The 23,549-nt window shown below is 45.6% G+C and overlaps 1 protein-coding gene across 1 annotated transcript in view; it reads left to right on the top strand.

Moving 5' to 3' along the window:
• Positions 1 to 3,832: 3,832 nt before the first annotated feature.
• EPB41L3 (erythrocyte membrane protein band 4.1 like 3) overlaps positions 3,833 to 23,549 on the top strand; it is a 214,685-nt gene continuing 194,968 nt past the window's right edge. The window contains exon 1 of the mRNA XM_049698274.1: positions 3,833 to 4,127. The gene's annotated coding sequence lies outside the window, so the exon portion shown is untranslated. The remainder of the gene's footprint in view (positions 4,128 to 23,549) is intronic.

Below are 23,549 nucleotides of genomic sequence, written 5' to 3'. Positions count from 1 at the left end.
TGATGTGCCAGAAAGTTAGAAGGTACCCAAAGAATGGGGACATGCCAGAGGGACTGAAGAGCCATCTTAAAGAGACACCCCTTGGCCAAATCTAGGTGATTTGAGCATCAAGATAAATAATGAAAGTAACAAAATGATTCATTTGATGGAATAGGAATTCCTGAGTCTAGACTGACATAAATAGATAAATGCAGGGAAGGGAAATATTTTCTACAGAAGAATGCCGATTAATAGTTGCAAAAGGAATGAAGCAAATGGGGAATAGTCATTTGGCAACCATCGTGGTGGGGGTGGGTGCTGATTCAGGTGGGAGTCATCAATGCCTGCTAAGACTGGTTGAGTGAATTTTCAGTGAGAAACAGAATATTGATGTAGCCTAGGAGTATATCCCTACAAAATACTTATCAATTACAGGGCAAAATGCTGACTTCATACTGGAGGATTCCAGCGTCTGCCAAGCCAGGTGATCAAGGTTAATATCACAACGGTGGAATACTTCTTAATGTAAATGAACTGCCTAGAGTACAGTATCATTTCTTTGTTATTCCTGACAAAAATGTATGACCTGGGTCAAACATGAAGAAACATCACATGGATCCAGGTTGAGATCTCTGAAATCTACAGAATGAAAGGCATGTAGTTTTCAAAGCTGTCAAGGGCATGAGAGACAGGAAAGATGGAAGAACTGTAGCAGATTAAAGGAGAAGAACCAGACGCATCACCTCCATGTAATGTGTGACCCTAGACTGGATTCGGGACCAAAAGTGAAAAACAGCCATTCTGTGGAAAGTTGGTGAAATCTGAAGGGGTTCTATGGATTGGTGGTTCTGTGCTTATGTGGGAGAGAATTCCAGTTTGGGGGAAATATACACACTGGAGTATTTAAGGATGATGAGGCATCATGTCTACACTTGCTCTTAAATGGTTCGGAAAAAAGAATATTGATCATGAGTACCTATCCATCTAGAGAAAAAGAGAGATCAATGTAAAATGGTAACAATTAGGGAAACTGTTTCCTCAAAAAAAAAAAAAGAGGACTTAGCTCATAAGGAATAGTTTGCAGTCTCTAAGTCAAGAATATTAAAGCATGGTTAGTTTTAGCTTTCTAGGTTTACAAAGTTGTTAGATTTGGCCTGAAGTCTGAAAACCAATGTATTAAATACTTACTTAAGAGGAGGAAAAAAAGAGTCAATCTCCCATTCAAAATGGGTACAAAAGTGCAGGCCTCGCTAAGACATTGAGAAAGGTATTGCTGGCAGATGGGGCTGGAGCACTGCGTTCTTTTTTAAGGAGGTCAGAGGCAATTTGGAGGGTAAGAGATGGTGAAAGATTGTGAAACCAGGTCATATGAGGAAAGGCTGGAAGCCCAGGGCACTTTAGTCTGGACAAAATAACTCACGCAGGGGACCTGTTATTTGTCTTAAACGATCTGGAGTGCTCTCCTGTGAAACAGGGCTTAGACATTTATACGACCACCATGGGTAGAAACAGAACCAACCAGTAAAAAAAAAAAAGTACTCTTCCACATTTCATCTTCAAGTAAGGGAGAGGGAATGGATTTGGGGTTAGTGAGATTCTCATCATAGGGAAAGCAGAAGCAGGGTGAGCACCTGCCAGAAATATTCTATCAGAAACAAATATTAAAAGTCTTAGGTGACCTTTAAGCCCCTTTTAAACACTTTACAATAACACCTACAATTTACTGAACGCTTTCTATATGCCCAGCGTTACAGACGCATTATCTCAGTTAATCCTTCCCACAGCTCTAGCAGACAGGCACCCTGATCCCCTTCACACAGATGAAGAGAATGAAACTTAAACAGCATGTCTCACTTGGAAACCAAACACATCACACAGAAGTGTTGGAGCCTGGAGTCAGCCCTATGTGTGCTGACTCTGTATGCCACTCCAGGACTCTTAGCTTCATATTTCCTGCCTCTGAGTCCCAACGACTCTCTCTTGTCTCCTCCTTCAGAATCTTGAGCCACTGGCATGTTCAATGGACCAAAGACCATCGGTTGATTTCTTTTCACTGTCCACAGATGCTCCACTTCTCTCTCTTGTTGCTTTCTCATCCACTTGAGCCTTTAAGCTCCTTCCCCGCTATGAAGGAAGTGCATCTTGTCTAGTTGTTTGTGCCTCCCTGGCTGTCCACACATCAGATGTTTAGATGGATTAATATCACTACGGCTGCCATCCACACCCCAGCCCACCCCACCTCTTATCAGGTAAACCTCCGGGTATTGAGTTCAGCTGCACTCAGGTGCAGCCAAGCCACACCTTCATTCTACGCAGGGATTCAGCCAGTTTAGGTCAAAGTGCAGTGCATTTAGCAAGCACTTAACGTGGAGTATGGAAATATCTCCTCGTGAATGCTTTGCCTCTGAATTGCGTGGCCCTAGTCTCCTTGGGTTTCGAGAAGATGAATAAGGACAGGCTTGCCTCTTCTTGAGAGAGGTAAACGTTAGCACTTGGCTGCAGGGGAAAAAAAAAAAAAGTTGGCTATTATTTTCCAAAGGGGACCCAAGATGTTAGGATCTCATGAAACAAAATCTGCCTTAAGATGCAAGGAACTAGTGCCATGAAGCAGCATTCCAAGTCACTTAGCCACAGTTGACAGGAAGTGGCTACTTGACCGGTGCCAACTGCCCCCTGACTTCCTTTAATGAATCCCCTTTCCTCCCCCCTCCCCCTACTGAGGAGTCTACAAAGCACAGCCAGACACGACCACGTGTGCGCGCTTGTCACGCTTAACAGTGCCACACCTGTGCTCACAAAACACAGGCGTGTCCCTGATGGGCTATAAAATGTGCTATTTGGAAGTTAATTTTGAAATGTTATTAAACTAATAGGTACTTGGCAATGTACCTCTTTCCCATAGATACACCTAGGAGTGAGAAGTTTTGGGTTGATTGGATAGCTTTCCAGAGTGGTACTTCCATCTTTTTTATATGTTTTTCTCCTCCGGTAGACTTTACCCACTGAATTTTCCAGAAAGCGTGACTTCAGGAGGTAGTAAGCTGCAGAGGGAAGAGTGCGCATGAATGCCCTGGGAGATGGCGCAGTGAACTCCTGTCCCAGTCTTTGGAGCAGCAGTGGGAGGGAAACGAAAGATAATGTGCCCTTTGTTTACTTAAAAGTCCCAAGAGTTGTGCAAAACGCAGGCCTCCTATGTGCACCGGCAGGAGTTTTCATGGCCTGGACTCCGAGGCGTAGAATCAAGCAAGCACGTGGCTGATAACGCTGGGCCTTCAGGCCTGGAGGTTCCGTGGGCACCAGTGCGGGTGGGTGGCTCAGGGGCCGCTGGAGCCCAAGGCTCCTCCGCGGCACTGATGCAGGTTGGGTGAGAAAAAACTGCGACCCAGGACTTATCTTCATATTTTAGCGCTTCGTGTGAACTTGTGCGAAGCTTAAGCAAAAACAAAAACCTCCAACCACTCTCCGACTCACATCCCTGCATGCTTGCCTCTGTGGCTTTAACTCTTTTCAGGGATTGCACAGCAAACGAAACCGAGTTACAGGGTCCCCTTCAGGCACACTAAGGGCATTTCTCACATCCTCTTTCTCTCTCTCTCTCTCCTCCAATCCGCAGCCGACACAAAATTACGCGTGTTTTAGTATGTGTGCCCGATCCTTCCCCTGCTTGCAAAAGCCGGAGCAGCTCCTAGAACTCGCCAGCTATAAAGCCCGGGGTGGCCGGGCAGGAGCCGGGCACCGCGAACCGCGGCTCTGGGGCAGGAGCGGGGCGGGGCCGAGCGCGGGGACCGCCCGGGCGCGGGGCGCAGCCAACCAGCGGCCGGCGAGGGCGGGCCGGCGCGGGCCGAGGGGCGCGGGCAGTCACAGGCGCCCGGCGCGCGCTGCAGGTGGCAACTTGGAGGTGCCACCGCCGCCGCCGCGAGAGGGCCCGGGTCTGGAGGCCCCTTCCAACCTCTGGGAGCCCTTTCCCGCCGCCGAACCCGAGTCCGTATCCGGGACAATCCGAAGGAAAAAGCCGCTGCGCAGGGACCTGTGAGCAGCCCTACCTCTCCTCTGCCCTTGCGCTACTTTTTTTCTTCCAGGAAGGTTGTGCCGGGGAGCGGCGAACAGGCTCCTGGAGGGGCCGGAGAGGGACGTTCCCGGTGACCCAGGTGAGCCCCTTTCCTTCCCCTACCCCATCCCTCTTCGTAGACGGTCGCAGGTCGGGACTCCAGCTCTCCGGGTGGGCAGGGGCTGGTGCGTGGGCGTCTGCCCTTGGCTCGAGGTCGAGGAGGGAGAAGGCGAGGAAGGGGCGAGGCTGGCCCGGCCGGGGGCTGCCTTCCCGGGCCCGCCTGGAATCCGCAGGGACGGACAGAGAGGGCTCGGCGGTGGCCGGAGGGCTGACACCCTGGTCGCAGCGGGCCGGAATCGCCCCCGTGCGCGCCGTTCGGGAGCCGCAGCGGGAGCCGGGCGCGGCGCCTCTGCGAACCTTCGGAGTGAGCGCGCCGGGTTAGGCGAGCGCACGAATCTTAAGTCCCTGCGAGCCCCGAGTGCCGAAGGACGTCATCCCTCTCTGCCCCGCAACTCCTCCTCCGCCCCTTCTCGCCTCCACCCCTCCGCGCCGGCGGCGCAGCCTGTTCGGAGATTCCGTGTCTTGGCCAACGCGCGGAGTCGTTGCTGCTGTCACTCCCCTCCCTAACCCTCGCCGGAGATGGAGCGCCCCGGGGTCTGCCTCCCCTAGCAGTCCGCTGAGGGCGAGTGGGGCAGGCCAGTTCTCTGCGCCGAGGGCGGGGGTGGGCGCGGGCTCGCTCTCCAGTGCTCGCTGTATCCATCCCCAACCCCCTGCAGCTTGAACCGCTGGCCAAGGGAGCGGAGTCTCTGTAGCCAGACCTTGCTCGCTCTGGGAAATTGGGGGCCTCCTAGGATGTTGCAAACCTCGGAGGAGAGGCGGGAGCCTCTGCCTCCATCTGGGCGTTTCAGCCCCTGCCGTGAAGTGAACATTGGCTCTGACCTCCGCCTACGGGCTCTAGCATGGGGGTGCTGGCGGCAGTGTGTGTGTGTGTGTGTGTGTGTGTGTCTGTGTGTGTGTGTCTGTGTGTCTGTGTGTGTCTGTGATCCTCCGTGAGGCAGAGGCGCAGGAGCCCGCTTCTCCTGCCCCGCCGCGCCGCAGGGCTCCGCCGCCCCTCGCCGCGAGCGGCGCGCAGCTACATGCCAGCAACTCAGCGCTGCTGGCCCCTCTCCTCCTCCCGCTCTAGCTGCTAGCCCCCCCCCGCCCCCCACCTAGGCGCGACCCAGGGTGAAAATCATCTGGCCGGAGGGTGCGGGTGGGGGAATCGAGTCGCTCCCGAGGCGAATGGGACGGGTTTCCAAAATCCAGAGGAACGCCGCTCGCCGGGCATTTCATCTTCCCGCGGCTCGGCTGTGAGGACCTCGGGTAGAGGCTGGTGGAGGCGAATCCGCACCCCAGGGAGGGTGTCGTGTAACTCGGGAAGCCGAAGTTGGAGTCGCTGAGCATCCGAACTGCCTCTGGCGCGTCCTGCGCGGAGGCGGAGGAACCGGGGGCTGGCGTGCGGACGCGCTGCGCGGGCGGTGGGGAGGCTGGGGACCAGCTGCCGGAGGGCGCCCCGGGCCGCTGGAGCCGGAGGGCTAGGCGCCGGCGTGGGAGGGCGCGTCGGGGCTGCGGTGGGCTCGGGGGCGCCCGACTAGCGCTGGAAGTTGAGGTCGGGGTCCGCGCCGCGTGGTGACAACCCTCCCGGCCCCTGCGGATTCCCGAGCTGCAGCCACGTGGCGCGTTCGGTCTGCGCCCCGGCCCGCCGGCCGCGGCTTTCGCTTTTCATTCTGCAGAAGTAAAGCCTCTGCGTCCCGAAAGCCAGGGGTGCTGGAGGCGAAATCCTCCGGGGAGCGAGGGCGGCGACTAAAAGAGTCGGAAAGGGAGAACGCAGGATCCGGCGGGTAAAGCCGTTGAGCGCCAAAGATCCCCGAGGCAAGGCGAGGCTGACCCAGGCAAGAGGTCCGGCTCCTGGGCCTTTGCGCCGCTCTCCCTAGGGGACCGAGGGTTCCAGCCTCCTGCGCCCCCAGCCCGGGCTCGTGGACAACTGTATAATTCCCTCCGGAGTGCATTGGATTAAGACTGGGCGGGGAGAGGGCTGGAATCCATGAAATGAATGAAAGTAGAAAGGACTGTAAATCCCAAATATAATTCCGGTTTAAATCTAAATTCCGTTTGATTAGAAACAGACTCTAATCTGGTAGCGCAGGGTCTGGGTGCATTTCTCCTAATGACAGTGACTGGAGGGCCCGGCAAGGCTCGTCCTTCCCAAGCTGGAATTGTGCTGCAGGTGGAGGTTGGGAAGGGGTGGGAGTACGGGTGCACATACCCTTAATTTACAGCAGGGAAGCGGTCAAGTTCAGGTTGGTTTGGAAATGACCTTGCAGGCCTTCTTCCCCTTCTTACCTGCCACAGGCATTTCCCACCTGGATCAATTACATACGTTCAGAGACTTAAGCGACACCAGGGGGTTAAAGATCCTCTCCTGTAACGTTAGTTTCCAAAGAGGACTCTTAAAGAGGATTCTTAGAGCTGTGGTACCCTCAGGAAAACATTCTCAGTTCAGAGGAGCAGGGGTGGAAAGCGGAATTTCACAACTAGACTGTGATACCTCAGCCCCAATAAGGGAGGTTTCCTCCAGACTGTGGTGTACGTTATTGAGAGCAGGGCTCTGTCTCACGTTTTCCCCCCAGGGCCTGGTATATAGTAGGTGTTCAACAAACATATACAGACTGATGCTTATCATTTAAAATGTTGGCCTGAAAAGACATTTAATAATTTCTAGGGTCAGTCATTTTTAAAATCAGAATATTAAACCAATTATAATAGTCATTATGAGGCCAAATGTGCATTGCTTACCTGTATTTTTAAACTATTTGGGATTTGTGAAATCACTTTAAATAAAAACGCACTTAAGGTGTTAGGAAGTTTAGAAATAACAGCATGACCGCTGCATGTTTAAAGTCCCTCTGTGACAGTCTCGGATTGAATACCTCTAGAAATGGAGATCTCACTACTTTCACAAGGGTTCTATCCACTTTAGATAAACTCATTATTCAAATGTTAGGAACTCAAGGTGGAACATGACAGGGCCTCTGCCCATACATGCTGGTTGGCAGGGCCAAAAAGGAAACGTGATTTTGGTGCTACTGGGTAGACAACGGGAGAAAGTCAAGGGATCTCAGCGCTTTGAGTGGCAGCAGCAAGGGGCACTTGACTGAGGATGGTCCTGTGCTTTGGCTTTGGAGGGGGAAGAGAACTATATAAACTGACTAATAAGAACTTTCTCGAAGCTCGGCCTGTTTATCTCTTCCTTCCAGTGCCATTTCCTGAGCTATAACACTCAGCCCTCTCTCTCTCCTACACGCCCATGCTTCTTACATGTAAGAGCCGTCTCCAAGCCTCTGTGTTCCTTTTCTTCTTGAATCCTAAGATTCTTCATGCTATCCCCAACACCGCATTGCCAGCTCTGCTCACAACACACTGAATATTAACATGCTATCTCTGAAAATTATTAAAAAAAGAAAAAAGAGGAGCAAAAACTCAAGCAGGGAATGATTTGTGTAGAACTTGAAGTCAGGGCGGTTGGCGGTGAGTGGTTCATTAAAAAGATCCAGGGATGGGCTTCCCTGGTGGCCCAGTGGTTGAGAGTCTGCCTGCCGAAGCAGGGGACACAGGTTCGTGCCCCGGTCCGGGAAGATCCCACATGCCGCTGAGCGGCTGGGCCCGTGAGCCATGGCCGCTGAGCCTGCGCGTCCGGAGCCTGTGCTCCGCAAGGGGAGAGGCCACAGCAGTGAGAGGCCCGCGTACCGCAAAAAAAAAAAAAAAAAAAAAAAAGATCCAGGGAGCCGGATGAGTCACGGTCCACTGTGGGCAGCCACTTCCTCATCATTTTCACCTGCCACACGGTGAGAACCCATTTATGACTCCAGCGTTCTCAGAGGCAGTGGGATGGAGACTGTGAGAGCGAGCACATGGAACGTAGAATTTTCCAGTTCAGAGCCAGTTAACCAAGAACAGCAAGACCCACAATTAGTTAGAAAACACGACTTTCCACGGAGAGCTGCTTAAGGGGCTGGAGATTGTAAAAGCTATCGAACCGTGCTCTTCACAGTAAAGATGGAGGAACACCAATGGCTGTTAGAAAGTTTCTGATTTGTCATTTTGCCAGGGACTCAGGGAAATGGCTATAGAGAAATCAAAGCAGCCACCAGATTGCTGAGGGGAAGAAAATCTTTGTGTTTTAATGCTACTTGAGTAGCACGTGAGGCTTTTGTTTGACAGCATTCGGTGTCATGATGACATGAGGTACAAAGCAGGCCTGATAGATGGGCCACTTGTGTGCTGAAGGGCCACCGGTCACAGAGCCCAAAGCTAATACAGAGGCTCATATCCCGGTGGGATTGCGGACAGAAATCAGGACACTGGAGCTAGAAGTACAGCATCTTGGAATCCTCAGTAGCGAGAGAGTGAGGAGCTAACTAGGTTAAGCGCGGTGATGTGATAGGGAATAGCATTGCATATAATTGGGGTCCATTAGGAGGATTTCAGTCAAGTGACGTGAACCCAGATCAGAACCGGAGGAAAGATATGAATGGGCAAAGGAATGCCCAGTAGTACTCACGTTGGGAATTCGGAAACAGAAGGAGGGAGAGAGCTGCCGTGTCTCAGTGTGGTGGGGAAGCACGGGCAGGACTCAGAACTCAGACCCCTCACTGCTGCTCCATCGCGTTACGTAACGTCTCAGAGCCACAGTGACCCCATCAGTAAAATAGGGATAAGGATACTTCCCGGTGAGGAATCAGTCACATGTAAATACCTCACATTTACTTGTTATTATGGCGTGTTATTTCTGGCTCTTAGGTTAGCTACCCTGGCAACAAGCTTCCGGTTTGCTAGACCCAGGAGTATAGGCTGGCTGGATGAATTATCACCAGGTCTTTCTCTTCAGCCTCCATTAGAAATCCAGTCTCACATTTCCAACTGCCAAGTAGATATTTTTACCCAGCTGTTCCACAGTCACCTCAGACTGAATAGGTCTAAAACTTTCATTCATCAATTTCCTACTTTCCTCCCTTATCCCAGTACATGTCCTGAGTCGCCAGGCAGGAAGCCTGGTCTTCATTTTTTACATCTTCTTCTCATGTTGCTGCCCTGGAGACACACAGAAATGCCAGTGGTCTTGTTGTGGTGACTCCCACTGTCACTTCCTTTCTATATTATTGTCACCAGTCCTTCCCCAGACTCTTGTCACCTCCTGCTTGGACCGTTGTGGTCAGCATCCCATCCCACTCTCATCCCAGCCCCCTAACCCGGGCTTCCAGCTCAGTCCTTTGATTGGACAGTTTTGATCACGTCGTTGCCTGGCTCCAAACTTCAGGTCTCTCCTATTTCCTGAAGGATAAGATCTCAACCCTGTAGATCTGTGTTCACAGCCCTGTGTCCAACACTCAGTGTGATCTCCCGCTGGCCCTGGCAGGAAACCCATCACACCCGTCCCTGTCTTGGATGCTCACCTTTAAATTTTATTTCCACGTCCTTTGCCCATCCACTTCCTTCAACGGAAATACCCTTCCTCTCCGTATCGTCATCTTGAAATCCCACCGGTTTTTCAAGGTCCAACTCAAACACCACTTCCCTTCTGAAGTTTTCCCTGATCATTCTCAGAAGGGCTCCCTCCCCTTTCAGCAGATCTTTGTGTTTTCCTCTTATGTGGCACGTACCAGGTCTTTATTCTGTAGTGTGTTCCTGTTGATGGGACGACTTATTCATCTTTGTATTCATCATTGAGTGGTGCCCAGAGTGGAGGCTCCATCACTTTTCATTCACTGAATGGTTATGTTGTGATGCCTGAGAAACACGATGAAAGAAGGATGCTCCAAACCCAAGTCAAGTCCGTAGGGAGGAAGAAGCAGCCAACCCTTGATCAGGTCTTCGAAGGTGAAGTGAAAAAGAGGCAATTATCTGAAAGTCACACACTACTCTCTATGTCCTTTTTGTCTAATTAAATGAATAACTTAAGCTTTGGTAGCTGGAGGAATCTGTGTCATTATTGACATTCTTCATTGTAGAAATGAGCTTCTAAGTCATGTGAGTTGGACGGAGTTTTCCAAAACAGACCAGAATGTGGGGAAGCCAAAGCTGACAGTGACTGGGGCTGAAAGAAAACAGATATCCTGGGCAAGATGCCTGTAAATGCTGAACGTATCCAGAAGGAGGGAAGAATTCTTGTCTGGGGCTCATGAATTTGTCTGATGTAGAATTCCTTTTAGGAAGGTTTTCATCTGATTCCTCTCATGGCTCCTTGATTTGCAAAATATACATACTGTATTATCAAAATATATAATCATGCATGTGTTAATTAGCATGGGTAGTTGTCAGAATGTTTCTGATCGAGAAGAATAAAAAGACCAAGCCAATCCTCTTGTGTATACAATATGTTTGAGGACAGGTGGAAAAACAAATTATTATAAAAAGCTTGCCAGCTTGCTTGTTCTAGGAAGAGAAATGCTTCCAAACACTCTTAAATATACAAGCCTTCAAACTTCAGAGGATAAATCAATCCTCATCAAATAAACAGCCATTGCACACGAGGAAGGAACAAGTAGGAAAAAAAATAGGACATGATCAGGTGCTGAGGTTTTGAATAGTTAGGACTGAGACACTTATTATATAATGTTGGAATTATACTCTCAAACCTCTTCTAGAATCTGAGCAATTGGATGATCTAAGTGATCAAGGGCTGTTGTATCTGCGCTATATAATTTTTGACACATGGTGTTTTAAAGATTTTTTTTTTTTGATGTGGACCATTTTTAAAGTCTTTATTGAATCTGTCACAATGTTGCTTCTGTTTTATGTTTCGGTTTTTTGGCTGCAAGGCATGTGGGATCTTAGCTCCCTGACAAGGGATCGAACCCATACCCCGTGTACTGGAGGGCAAAAAGTCTTAACCACTGGACCGCCAGGGAAGTCCCCACACATGGTGTTTATAGGGTTTACATAAATATATTACAAAATAGAAAAGATGTTGGTCATCCACTGGGTGAAAACATTTGGCCACATGTGTGATTCTTATTCAGGACACTGTTCCATACTGGCTAATGGAAATGATAGCGTTACTATATCACAGAGAAAATGAAAAAACTAAATGGCATCTCAAAGTGAGACACAATATTTTAATTACTAGTCTGATAGTTGTGTTTGTTTTTTTTTAAATCAGCATTTTGCCGTACAAATCTCTCTATCTCTGTAACCTCTTCGATATAAAAGTCCATCATGGAAGATTCACATGAACTAATTCAAATACAAGCAAATATTTGTTTTTTAAAATTTTATTGAAGTATAGTTGATTTACACTGTTGTGTTAATTTCTGCTGTACAGCAAAATGATTGTTTTATATATATATATATACTTTTTCAGATTCTTTTCCATTATGGTTTATCATAGGATATTGAACATATTTCACTGTGCTACACCTTGTTTTTTATCCATTCCATATATAACGATAACGGTTTGCATCTGCTAATCCCAAACCCCCAATCCTTCCTTCCCCCACCCCCCATCCCCTTTGGCAACCACAAGTCTGTTCTCTATATCTGTGAGTCTGTTTCATAGATATATTCATTTATGTCATAGTTTAGGTTAAACATATAAGTGATATCATATGGTATTTGACTTTCTCTTTCTGACTTACTTCACTTAGTATGATCATCTCTAGGTCCATCCATGTTGCTGCAAATGGCATTATTTCATTCTTTTTAATGGCTGAGTAATATTCCATTGTGTGTGTGTACATATACACATATATCATATCTTCTTGATCCATTCATCTGTCGAGGGGCATTTAGATTGTTTCCATGTCTTGGCTATTGTAAATAGTGCTGCCGTGAACATAGGGGTGCACAAATGCAAGCAAATATCTAGTCAGAGACTAATATTCACCTTCAAAAGAGAACATCTTTCTTTCCCCCCAGCAGCCACAAAATTCTGCAGCGCCAAATCATCAAACCAGGAGCCCGTGTGGGCAAAGACTGTTTGGATAAGCTAGAGGTCTGCGTTAAAACAGACCGAGATACATTTGCATTCCACCGAAGATAGTTGTTTTTTTGAATGTTGGATGCCCTTTTTAGTTTGGGTTGTGAGAAACCCAAAATCTATCTTTCTTATAGAAATCTGTCTTATAGATAAGATAATATCTATACAAAATGAGAATGTTTAAAATGCATCACGTGCAGACCCTAAAGAGCAGTGTGAACATGGTGATACAACATAAAATGAGCAGGAGAGCCTTGCTGTTACGGTCAGTGCCCATCCCACCGTGTAGGAGCTCTACGGAGCGTACCTTTTGGGAAAGAGGGGAAAACAACGATCATATGTGGGTGGATATTGGGCTGGGGACACGTATGAGGTGCCACACTTTGCCTGTTTTCCCTCCGTATCTCAGTGTCTTCCTTTCATGCCAATTCCTGAAACACCCTTTTATCGAAGTCTTCACAATGACTTTCAACACAGGTCCTTAGAAACTGTTTAAATACAGTAATGTCATTTTTGGAAAGCATTCTCCCTGCTTTCACCCACCTTCTACACGTCTATGAACTAAGCTTCCATCCCCTGCCCATACACATATGTCAGTGTCTCTATATCGTGGAGATATATTATTCTGGATTTCTCTGGAAACAGAGCCTGAGATCAGGATTTGAGTGCCAAGTGGGGACAGTCAAGCTGCCACACTCACCCAGCTGCACTCCTGTGCCCGCAGCTTCTCCTGAATGTCTGGGGACACATCACCTAAGTGTTCTGAGTCTAGGTTTCTTCTGCAAAACTAGTTTAGTCATACCTACCTAGCAGAGTTGTTATTAGGACTAGGAAAAATACTTATAAAATGTCTGGTATATAGTAAGTGCTTGAACAAGTGTACCCATTCCTTTGTGTCCTATGATGTATATTATATTAACATTTAATTCAGTATGAAATTTGTATTTAACCAATCAAATTTTAGTCTCAATATTTGTGTCTCAGACTTTTGGTTCTGACTCTCTTTTTTAATCATTAAAAAATGAACTGTAATCCTGAGTATATTTAAATGTAATTTTCTTTTTGGCACTTTTCAAGTTTTTTGAAAAAATAGTAACCAGGGCTTCCCTGGTGGTGCAGTGGTTGGGAGTCTGCCTGCCGATGCAGGGGACATGGGTTCGTGCCCCGTGGCTGGGCCCGTGGGCCATGGCCGCTGGTCCTGCGCGTCTGGAGCCTGTGCTCCGCAATGGGAGAGGCCACAACAGTGAGAGGCCCGTGTACCGCAAAAAAAAAAAAAAGAAAAAATAATAACCAAAGTACAATGCAGTTAGGAAGATAAACCTGATAATCCTACTGCAAAAGTGTCTGCATTTTAAAATCAATTAGAAATTGTTATTTTGTTATGTATAACAATAGTTATTGTTATTATTATTTGTTATGAATGATGCATCGTTCATACCTTCTCTATATGTGCCTCATTCATGTTGCAATAATGAGTGGCGTAGACATTTATCCTCTGTCTGCAGTAAGATGATCCATGACAAGTTCATGTGGACGCCTTGATCTTGAGGTGATGAACGTGGACCCTTTAATCACCAATATAATTAGGTAAAATGGACAGAGCTGATCTATTTCTTGGAAGAGCAGTTTAATTTTCAGTGGATATATCAGTGGATATAACTTTTTCCAGGCCAAAAAGCTTAATAACTTTAAGACAACTGACTCTATGACCACCTGCAATTGTGGTAATTCTAAACAGAGTCAGATTTCTCCTAACTGACCTTAGGAATCCCTGGGGAATCCCTCCCCTGCTTCCAAGACCACATCCCCTCTGTGCTGTCTGTACCCCCCCCCCCATTTTCACTTGCTTTTATTCAAGCCACGCTAGTGACATTTGACACTAAAGATCCCAGATGCACCAAAGGATGCTGCTAAACCCACTGTGGGCTGAACCCAACGGAGAGGCACCCACGTGGCCAGGAGGCGACCTCAGCTCTCCTGAGGTCTGGATTGGGTGCAGGTTCTGGCTCACTGCTCAGTCGGCTGTGTTATCCCCGTGGCCCGGCAGGTCCAGCATTCATCCCCTTTTCTTGGAGACACCACCACATGACAGTGCCACTTGGTGGATTCTGGGATTGAGGTGAAGTGGCTCTTTCACTCTCGGGACCCAGACGCGAACATCTGGGTGTCAGGATGGAGGATGGAGCCAGGCATACTCTGTAGCACACTCCGAATCTGTTCCAGCTTTCAGGGTTTCGCATGAAATCCTTGGCACATAGCAAACGTGTGAACAGGTGTACCCACCTTGCAAGCTTGTGAAATCTTGGAGTTTATCAAATAGGCAGTGGGGAACCACGGGAGGGATGTATGCAGAAGAGTAATACAGGAGGCTAGAAATAGAAAACTTACTCTAGCTATGGGTGGGGTGAGTTTGATGGTGTAAGAGGACAAAAAGCTAGGTGGGCAACTAGGAAGCTTTCCCACCTAAGCACCACACCCCACACTAACCTGGGACCTTGATTCTCTTCTCCTTTGACCTGGGTTCTTTCCCAGGAGGCCCCTTTTTCTCCTATGGTTAGATGTTGGAATAACAAAAGCTACAAATGTCAAGATCTCATTCTTCAAAGGTTGGGTGGCTTAGATACTTTCACAAATTTTATGAATCTTGGGGAATATTATCATATTCCAACGTCATCTATGGAATACGTTGTATTTATAAAGGATGAGTAACTTGTGCTATTCTTAGCTATTTGCTTCCTTTGAAAAACATATTAAAGATAAAAATGAATTAGGTAACTCAACAGTGAGTAATGCTGCTGAAGTGTATGTGTGACCCAGATGTCAAAACCTTTTCACTCAGTGAAAAAGTATCACGATGTTTTGATTTATGTCTCGTACTTTTGATATATGAGTATATGCCTATCTTTCAGGTTATTTCATGTAGTATTTTGTCTCAAGTGTAGCTTTGCTCGCCCCTAGATATGATTAGAAGATAACTAAGTGTGTTTCAGGAAAAATAAGCAGTGATGTCATTTTCCAGATTGTGGGTTCATCAGCACTTAATTTCCCTAAGATGATGGTTTATTCATCTTTATGATGGAGTTACAGCGGCTCCAGCTTTCAAATCCACAATCCTAAAGCATCATCATGAATTAAAAACCTTTTGTTTTTTAAGCCTGATAACATCACATAAACTTCATGATAGATTTTACATGTTAGCATTATTGAAACACAATGTTAGCCCAAGGAAATGAAAATATCACTTTGCACAGGGTCTGCTGTACAAAAATACTAAGTATGCTGTGTAGTAGAAATTACCACAACATTGTAAATCAATAAATAAAATAAATTCAATAAATTCAATAAAATAAATTAAAAAATGAAACAAGACAAAATATATACTAAAGAATTCTTTAATAACAATAATAATAGTGATAGTATTATTATTAGGAGCACAGGTAATATAGTTTTTGTTCTCCGGATAATTGATCACATTAGCCTGACGACAGTCAATGTCTCGTTTTTCGGAATTGGCTCGGCACTTTCCCTGTTTAACCATGTTACCCAGGATTTCATGTTTATTTTCCTCTCCTTTCACCTCTCTGCCTAGATTTGGATGATCTCAGAGATATTCTGGATAATCTTTACAAAGTCTGGCAAGATGATTTATCTGTGTGGTTTTCACTAAAATCTATTGAAGTGATAAGCACAGGCTAAAGTATAGCACATCTTTCAAAATGCTTTCTCCTGGACTCCCATTTGGCCTAGGGAAATGGGGTGTTGGTTACATCTGACAGCTGTTAGTCTAGTGGAAGGTAAGGATCCACTGGGCAGGGCTGGAAATGTAGCAAGTGGCTTTAGCGGTGAGCTGCCTGTATGATGCTTCAAAGAACAGCTGGGCTGAGCCACCAGTGACATCCTATCGGAGTGCAGTTCACTTACTACCTGGAAATGAGTGGATGTGGAAAAAGTATCTGACCCATAAAATTATTGCTCTGACCAAAAGTATAATTTTAACAAGATTGAGAAAGAGAGTTGAGAATAGAAAAAAAATGAAACAAGGAAAATAACCATTCTCTCACGTTATACTTCACTGTGTTGGATGCCAATGAAAGTGAGTGCTGGGTATCAATAAAGAAAGTTGCATTGTGTTCATAGAAAATTAGTGTCAAATAAATATGCTCTCCCTCTTTCTCTGCCCACTGCCTCTGAATATTGCCCTAGTCCCTACCTCAAAACAACAACAACAGGCTTCCCTGGTGGTGCAGTGGTTAAGAATCCACCTGCCAGTGCAGGGGACACGGGTTTGATCCCTAGTCCAGAAGATCCCACATGCCACGGAGCAACTAAGCCCATGTGCCACAACTACTGAGCCTGCACTCTAGAGCCCATGAGCCACAACTACTGAGCCTGCGTGCCGCAACTACTGAAGCCTGCACGCCTAGAGCATGTGCTCCACAACAAGAGAAGCCACCGCAACAAGAAGACCGCACACCGCGACAAAGAGTAGCCCCGCTCGCCCCAACTAGAGAAAGCCCATGCGCAGCAATGAAGACCCAACACGGCCAAAAATAAATAAATAAAATAAATTTGAAACAACAACAACAAACAAACCAAAACTCTTTTCTTTTCCTTCCAGTTTTTTTGAGATGTAATTGACCTACAGCACTGTAAAAGTTTAAGGTGTGCAGCATAATAATTTGACTTACATTCAACATGAAATGATAACCCCAGTAAGTTTAGTGAACATCCATTACTTCATATAGATAAAAAATAAAAGAGAAAAAACCCTTTTCTTCCTTATAATGAGAACTCTCAGGATTTACTCTCTCAACTGTCATATATAACATACAGCAGTGTTAATTGTATTTATCATGTTGTACATTATATCCTAGTATTTACTTATTTCATAACTTTGTACCTTTTGACCACTTTCATCCAATTTCCCCCTCTCACCCGACACCCACCTCAGGTAACCACAAATCTGATCTCTTTTTCTCAGTTTTTTTTTTTTTTTTGAAGTATAATTGACCTACAACACTATGTCTGTTCTTGGTACGCAACATTGTGATTTGGTATTTCAATACAGTACGAAACGATCACCACGATAAGTCTAGTTACCCTCTGTTAACACACAAAGATATTACATAGTGACTGATTGTATTCCCCGTGCTGTAGATTTCATCCCCATGACTCATTTGTTTTACAGCTGGAAGTTTCTACCTCTTGATCCCAAAACTCTCTTAACAGCCAAGAGCCAGGTTTTTGTGGGGCTGTCCTTTTACATAGAGGACATAGTGGGTGTTCAATAAATGCAAAGAATCATAGTGACTTGATTTAGCGTCGTGAACCGGGATGGAAACGAAGCACATCCGTTCACTCGTTTTCAAAAAAGTTTAAGTGGCTGAGTTCATCAGAGTGATAGTTTAAAGATCCTGTCTCTGCTAAACCTCTCCTTGTAACTTCAGCGAGGGGGTTGATTTTCCCTTAACACCCAATAGTCAGAGAGCTGTGAGAACATGCGTTCCACCCGGGCTGAAAACACTGAGCTGCATTCCAGATGCCTTCTCTTCACGGTCCGATGCGTTCCTGGTTGTAGCCACAAGCTGAATTTGTCCGCATGGGGTTGCTTGCTCGAGATTTATGGTGTGGTTCTCCCCCACTTTGTGTTGACTCTTTGTTCACAAAGAGACACGCTGAATTCAGAAATATGCTTTTTGGCATTGACCTACTAAAGTATCAGTTTGCTCCTGATATGAAAGCCAGCATCAAAGATATGGACAGGACAAGGTCAGTGACCTCTGAACATCTTGAAGCCTTTCATTTTTCAACTGCACTCATGCTGGGGAGAAGCCTGGCTTTAGTAGTCCTGTGCCCTTTGGAACAGGTTGAGCAATGCTGCCTACAGAGTCTTCCTTTTCATTTGAGCCCATGGCCTTTGGAACGTTAGCACCTCCCCCCATAAGGAATGCCCGCAAATCTCATACTTTGGCAAGTTTTGACTCTCCTTTTCTGAGTTATTTTTCAAAGCAGAAGGCAAGCAATGATCACAGGGGCATTTAATGTTTGTAGTGCATTTTGGTTTTTAGAGCATAGAAATGCTTGTGTTCTTCAGCCTTTGGCTTTTTCGGTCCTACGGGTGAAAAGATTAGATTGATAAAAGGCAGAGACCTACTTTTGGAATATAGGCATTCCCCATTTTACAGATGAATCCTTCTTCCAAAAGTGCATTTGTCAGTATTTGTTTGGAATTTTGAATTCTTTGCCCGGAGAGAAGATGTTGAAAATTATGGTTAGGTTTCCAGGCTAGTTCAGACAACTATACTCAATCTATGTCATGAGCAAATTTTGAAACTCTTAGTACCAGTGGTGGGACTCAGACAGGAAGCCAGTGGGGCCCCAGGAAGCCATGGGGGCAGCTGAAGGCGCAAATCTTTGGATGCACAGATAACATCCGTTCCTGAATCCCTCATCCATCTTCTGCCCATTTCTCTGGGCTCTGATGTCCACATACTATCCTGAGTCACACTTCTATGCTTATAGTTAGGCTTTCTTCCCAAAATACATTCCTCATTCCAAATGTATTACCTTCTCTCTTTCTCAAATAAAACTACCATTTTCTTAATTCTGCTGCTCTAACCTGGTAATAGTAGGAAAGCCACCTGATTAAATTAATCATATTTTTGTATGTGTGCAAGGGACTGATAACCCCATAACCCTTCATGCTATTTGCATTAAAAAATAGAATGTCTCACAGGTGGCCAACAGGCACATGATAAGATGCTCAACATTGCTAATCTTTAGAGAAGTGCAAATCAAAACCACAATGATGTATCATCTCACACTGGTCAGAATGGCCATCATCAAAAAGTCTACAAATAATAAATGCTGGAGAGGGTGTGGAGAAAAGGGAACCCTCCTACACTGTTGGTAGGAATGTAAATTGGTACAGCCACTATGGAGAACAGTATGGAGGTTCCTTAAAAAACTAAAAGTAGAGTTACCATATGATCTAGCAATCCCATTCCTGAGCATATATCTGGAAAAGATGAAACTCTAATTCAAAAATATACATGTGCCCCAGTGTTCCTAGCAGCGCTATGAACTGGAAGCAAGACAGAGAAGCAATCTAAGTGTCCAATGACAGATGAATGGATAAAGAAGATGTGATGTATATATATATATATATATATATACACACACACACACACACACACATAAACGCATGCACGTTTCAACCAAATCATCACGGGTTAGAGGATTCTGTTTTTAGTCTATTCATGAATTACAGGCATCCGTCTTCGCTGTATACTCATTCACTCCCTTTCTGTTTCTCTCTCTGTTACATATACGTCGTAGTTACCTAAAAGTTGAGCAGCTCTTGGATGGCCAGTTGTGATGGGAAGAAAAAAGGGAAGAAACCAAGAAAAGGAACTGCCATTTACTGAGCACCTACTATGCTCCAAGTATTCTGATCAAAGGGCTGAAAAATGCCTTTATTTCTGGCTTTTCCCACACCTCTGTAGTAATGTGGAGACAACGAAATCAAGGCTTGCCCAGGGCAAGTGACTCACCAAGCCAAAGTTGATTCAAAAATACAGTCTGTCTGGGACTTCCCCTGTGGTCCAATGGTTAAGACTCCGCGCTTCTACTGCAGGGGGCACGGGTTTGATCCCTGGTGGGGGAACTAAGATCCTGCATGCCACGTGGTGCACCCCCCCACACGCACAAATACAGACTATCTCTATGAAATCATACCGGTTCCCTCCTTCACACCCTAACCCTACCCCTAACCCTTAAAACAAAGCACCTTTAAAGAAAAGCTATAATTAGATCCATTGAGAAGTTTAACTCCATGCATTTTTTGCTCATATGTCTTTAGCATTTTTAAAGACGTGCCCTCCTCTCCTGATGTTCTACCATCTCAGTCTTGATGGAAGGTTCTAGCACCTTATCGGTTGCTCTCTTTAAGGTACAGGCTGTCCCCTCAGTGATGCTGTTCCGGCAGGCGTCCCTGGAAATGTACTTGGATAAGAATGTTTGCTATGACCGGCCTTGTTTCCTGGCTGTGTTCCATCGTCCCCTTCACACACATTTCCTTACCTTGACATGCCTTAGATCTGTCTTCTCTCACTGATTTTACGAACATACAATTATTTTCTTGTTATTAAAATCATAATCACGCTTTCAGTTGCTACTTATTCCTGGAAACTGCATATTAAGATTATTTTTATCTTGCCGACACTAAAGTTAACAACTCATAAATTTTATTTTATAGTCATGGATATTAACCCCATAGCTGGCTGCCTCTAGCTCCTGGGTGAAAAGAGAAGTGAGGTTTTTTTTTCCCTAAGAGTTAGGGGAATGCAGAAGGGACTTGAGGGTGGATAAAGCTTGCAACCACTTCTGAGGGGACAGGTACCAAAAGGCCAACAAGGAAGCAGAGAAGGTTTGCAAGCAGCAGGGGAGGGCCTCACTGAAGTCAGGAAGCTCCATTTCCTCCCACCCCACAGAGCATCCTTAGAGCTCTGAGCCTGATTTTTGGTTCCACTGGAATGTGGGCTCCTCTATAAACATTTGCCACTTCCCAATTAACCATAACGTGGGTTTTAAAAGGTAAGCACAATGCAGGCACTGCACTGACCATGTAGAGGAAGTTATTCTTTTTGAAAGCAACCTTGAGATTCATTATAGGTTGATGAAGCTCTATGTGGGAGCCTTATGAATTCATTTTCTATAATGAATCATTAGAGGCTGGAAACGTAGGTTGAACAGTGAGTGATTCTGTACATCTATCGCGTACCAGGAAAGAGACAGTGACTGCAGCCTTCTACACGTATAGACTAGTCTGACCCTGTTCTTAGGTAAAGACCAGAGTCCCACACGTGGCTTCTGGGGTCTCCTGCTTCCTTCTGCAGCCTGGTCTCTCATCCTTTGCCCTCCTGATCTGTGCTCTTGACACTGCAGTTCGCAAACATTTTGGTCTTAGGACCTCTGTTCAGTCTTAAAAATGATGGAAGACCACAAGGAAACTTTGTTTATGCATGGTATATTTATTGATATGTATTGCACTGGAAAATACAGCTGAGAAATTTTTTAAATACTTATTTTTAATTCACTTACAAATAAAAGTCCATGCCACATAAACCCAATTCTTTTTTTTTTTTTTTTTTTTTTGCTGTACGCGGGCCTCTCACTGCTGTGACCTCTCCCGTTGCGGAGCACAGGCTCCGGACGTGCAGGCTCAGCGACCATGGCTCACGGGCCCAGCCGCTCCGCGGCACGTGGGATCTTCCCGGACCGGGGCATGAACCCGTGTCCCCTGCATTGGCAGGCGGACTCCCAACCACTGTACCACCAGGGAAGCCCGGCTTTTTGTTTTTAATTGTAGTCATATGCACATAACATAAAATTTAGTATCTTAAGCATCTTTAAGTTCAGCAGCGTTACATCCTTTTGCATCGCTGTGCAGCTGCTCCCAAGGACCCTTTTCATCTTCCCAGTGAACTTCAACTCCGCATTTCTCCCTCCCCCCAGCCCCTGGCAACCACCATTCTACTCTCTATCTCTATGAATGAGCCTACTCCAGGGACCTCGTAGGAGTGGAATCACACAGTATTTGTCCTTTTTGTGTCTGGCCTATTTCATTTAGTGTAATGTCCTCAAGGTTCATCCATGTTGGGGCACATGTCAGAATTTCCTTCCTTTTTAAGGCTGAATTGTATTCCAGTCTATGTACGGACCACATTTTGTTTATCCATTATGTGTTGATGGACATTTGGGTTGCTTCCACTTTTTGACTATTGTGTACAAGGCTGCTATGACCACAAGTGTGCAAGTGTCTCTTCGAGACCTTGCTTTCAGTTCTTCTGAGTTGATAGTAGCTTTTGATGTCATGGATTAGTAGTTTACATCTGTAGGGCAGAGGCCCAGGAGGCCCTGGTTGATCCAAGGATCACAGAATTCCTCTAGCATGACCTTGGCACTGCCTGGTCTTCCAAGGTGACTGTCATGTGGAAAGCCTGTGACAGATGCTCTGTCTTAAATGAAGCCTGTTTGGGGAGTTCCATCTACTTGATATTATGTTTTATGTGACCTTACGCTGTGAAATTTCTTCCCTAACAGAGCAACTATTATGGCTTGTAGGGTTGAAAAACAACATAGCCTAGAAATTTTATGCCATGTAAAAGTTTTTCATGGCCTCTATAAAAAAGATAATAATAACTTATTTCTTTGGTCTTTTTATTGATGAATTCAAATTATATTTTATGGCTCTGACCTTCAGCACATTCTAAAATGAGTTATAATTTATATTCTTGGAAAATGTATAATTGGAATTATTTTAGTCAAATGCTTGTGGGAACGTGTAAATAATTTTACTGGGTTTTCTGATTTTGATTTTGAATTAGCCTAAGTCTTTACTTGGCCACAGTCTCAAACTCCCTCCCCGTCCCCCCCATTCTAGTCCAGACTTGCTTTAATTATTTTTATGTCCCTATATGTTCATACAACTCTTTCATGGTCTCTTTCTGGAAACATCTATTACATATTCAAATGTGGTCTGCATGCATTTTCTCTCATTTGCAGCTGCTCAATGAAAATGTTAACAAGAGATCCCTTTGTATCTCTTGGGAATTATCTACCTTTGCTTTTCTATAGCAACTTTGTCCTTAACCCACAGTGTCTTGGCAATGGGGCAGGTTTAGAAAGGAGAGAACTCGTATTACCATGCTCAGAATAGGGGTGAGTTACCACCAGTTGTTGGATTATTTCTAATCTGTGTTTTCTTCTCCTTTTTGCTCACCCTCCCTGTCTTGCTGCCCCTCGGAACATGGCATGTGACCTGCCCATCACCTGGAAAACTGTTATCTCTGCATGTGACACGGGCAATGTGGGTGAGTCCTGAAATTAATGTTTAAGCTGTTGATTTCTCTCTCTTGTCTGGGGAAGAAAAAAATTGCCAAGTGCAATTGTTTGATGCGACAATATCTTTAGCATCTTAATGCCCATGTGCGTGCACCCCAAGCACATTAATGTTTTGCCGTTGGTTTTCTTTATTTTTGGAAGGGGAAGGTTTATATGATTTTTTTTTACGTGGGCCTCTCACTGTCATGGCCTCTCCGGTTGCGGAGCACAGGCTCCGGACGCTCAGGTTCAGCGGTCATGGCTCACGGGCCCAGCTGCTCCGCGGCATGTGGGATCTTCCCGGACCGGGGCACGAACCCGTGTCCCCTGCATCAGCAGGCGGACTCTCAACCACTGTGCCACCAGGGAAGCCCTATATGATTTTTGAAGAATAGTTCTTTATAACAAATCAAATGGAATTTTCTAAGGCTCTTGTTCAATTGTTTCTATAAATCACACACTGCAAATATTCATAATTACCGTTTACGGCAGATATAAATGTGTTTGTTTTTGTAATGCTGGGATCGTTTTTAATATAAAGGCATTGGAAATGATACATTGTTGATGTATTTATATTAAATGAGTCATGAATCTTGACATGAAATCTTCCCACTTTAATTGGTT

The sequence above is a fragment of the Orcinus orca genome, chromosome 15, assembly GCF_937001465.1.
Source record: "Orcinus orca chromosome 15, mOrcOrc1.1, whole genome shotgun sequence".
Classification (NCBI taxonomy): domain Eukaryota; kingdom Metazoa; phylum Chordata; class Mammalia; order Artiodactyla; family Delphinidae; genus Orcinus; species Orcinus orca.
The sequence above is the reverse complement of the archived record's forward strand: the minus strand, read 5'-3'. Positions and strand labels throughout refer to the sequence as shown.